This window comes from Malurus melanocephalus, unplaced genomic scaffold (assembly GCF_030028575.1).
Source record: "Malurus melanocephalus ecotype Western Australia unplaced genomic scaffold, MMel_1.1 scaffold_5236, whole genome shotgun sequence".
Lineage (NCBI taxonomy): Eukaryota > Metazoa > Chordata > Aves > Passeriformes > Maluridae > Malurus > Malurus melanocephalus.
The window spans coordinates 1-2,019 of NW_026628467.1; the positions used below are offsets into that span (position 1 = coordinate 1).

A 2,019-nucleotide genomic window follows, 5' to 3' on the forward strand; every position below is an offset into this window, starting at 1 on the left:
TTCCACCAATCAGATCGCGGGAAGGATCGTGACGTCAGAAGAGGCGCGCGGGGGCGGTTCTATGCAAACACAGAAGCGAAAATCATGCAAATTAGAAATTAAAACCCGAGAAGAGCATCATGGGAGAGCAAATTTGGGGAGTTTTTCCGCATTTCCGGCGATCGCCTTCTCCAAAATGAGGCAAAAATGAGAGAATAAAGGAAAAATGAGGAAAAAAAAAAGCGCTCGGGAAGGGCTGAAAGGCGGTACCGGCGCAAATCATCCCCCGGCGGGGTCCGGGCCGTTTTCATCGTCGCTGCTCACTAAAGGAGCAGCAAAATCTCCAAAAATCGCGATTTTCCCCCGTTCCCCGCGGCCTCCGCAGCGCCGCTTCAAACTTCCCGCGCTGCCGGGATTGACAGGCGGGGTTATGCAAATTTTATACGGAGAGACGGAGCCCAGAGCATGCTGGGACAGAATTTTAGGGCATTTTCGGGGTTTTTTGGGGTCGGCGCGCACGGAGCGCGGGCGGAACGCGCGGGAGGAGCTGAGGAAGCGATCCCAGAGCGGCTGCGGAAGGAGAGACCCCCAAATCCCCCCGCACGGAGGGGCGGAGCCAACCATAGCGTATGCAAATTAAGGGGCGTGTTATGCTAATCAAGCCCGCACGGCTAACGGCCGGCGGGCCTGATTGACAGGCGGGGTTATGCAAATTTTATAACAAAAGGGGGGCGAAGAGCATGCTGGGACAGAATTTTAGGGCATTTTCGGGGTTTTTTTGGGATTTTCCATGCACGGAGCGCGGGCGGAACGCGCGGAAGGAGCTGAGGAAGCGATCCCGGAGCGGGTGCGGGAGGAGAGACCCCAAAATCCCCCCGCACCGAGGGGCGGAGCCAATCCTACAATATGCAAATTAAGGGGCGTGTTATGCTAATCAAGTTCGCATCACTAACGGCCGGCGGGCGTGATTGACAGGCGGGGTTATGCAAATTTCCTCCACACCATCAGCGAAGAGCATGCTGGGACAGAATTTTAGGGCATTTTCGGGGTTTTTTGGGGTTCTCCGCGCACGGAGCGCGGGCGGAATGCGCGCGAGGAGCTGAGGAAGCGATCCCGGAGCGGGTGCGGAGATTTCGGGGCGATCCCGGGGGTCACCGTGAGGTGCGAGCGGAGCGGGCGGCACCGGGCACGGAGCGGGATTTAATCGTAGTATCGCTTCTCGGCCTTTTGGCTAAGATCAAGTGTAGTATCTGTTCTTATCAGTTTAATATCTGATACGTCCTCGATGAGAGGACTTCATATTAAACGGATTTTTGGGCTCGGGAGTTGGACCCGGAGCTTGCTCCCTCCGCTCCGCGCATCGTCCCGGTATTGCAGTGCCTCCGGGAACGGTGCACCCCGCACGGGGACCTTTAATGGTAAAAAATAGATCGAGATTAAGTAAAAACCGGGATTATACCCGGATATCTGACCTAACTCTGTACAGGAGATCGCCCCTGTCTCCGCTCCGTGCATGGTCCCGGTATTGCAGCGCCTCCGGGAACGGTGCACCCCACACGGGGACCTTTATTGGTGAAAAATAGATCAAAATTGAATAAAAATCAAGATTTATCAATAAATCATGATTGTATCGGGATAACAATCGTGGTTTTGTGACTCAATGTCATTCTCGGAGCTCCCTTCTGTCTCCGCTCCGCGCATCGTCCCGGTATTGCAGCGCCTCCGGGAACGGTGCACCCCCAACGGGGACCTTTAATGGTAAAAAATAGATCAAAAATAATAAAAAACACAGATTTTAGCAAATTCCTAACGATATCATTCATGGTTCTGTGTTTTATCACTCGCGGAATATCGCTGCTCCGCGCATCGTCCCGGTATTGCAGCGCCTCCGGGAACGGTGCACCCCCACCGGGGACCTTCATTCGGTGCGAAATAGATTTAAACAATTGATAAATAKTAAAGTTTAACTATGTATGTATCGCAATATATATCGCGATATCAATCATGCTTTTGTGAGTCTTTATCACTTGCGGAGTTCAC

The 2,019-nt window shown here is 53.2% G+C and overlaps 1 non-coding gene across 1 annotated transcript; it reads left to right on the top strand.

Annotated features, from left to right (window-relative positions):
- The first annotated feature begins 1,190 nt into the window (after window positions 1-1,190).
- Window positions 1,191-1,381, top strand: LOC130588460 (U2 spliceosomal RNA). The gene has a single exon (XR_008966969.1). It is a non-coding gene; the product is annotated as a U2 spliceosomal RNA (small nuclear RNA).
- Window positions 1,382-2,019: the final 638 nt, after the last annotated feature.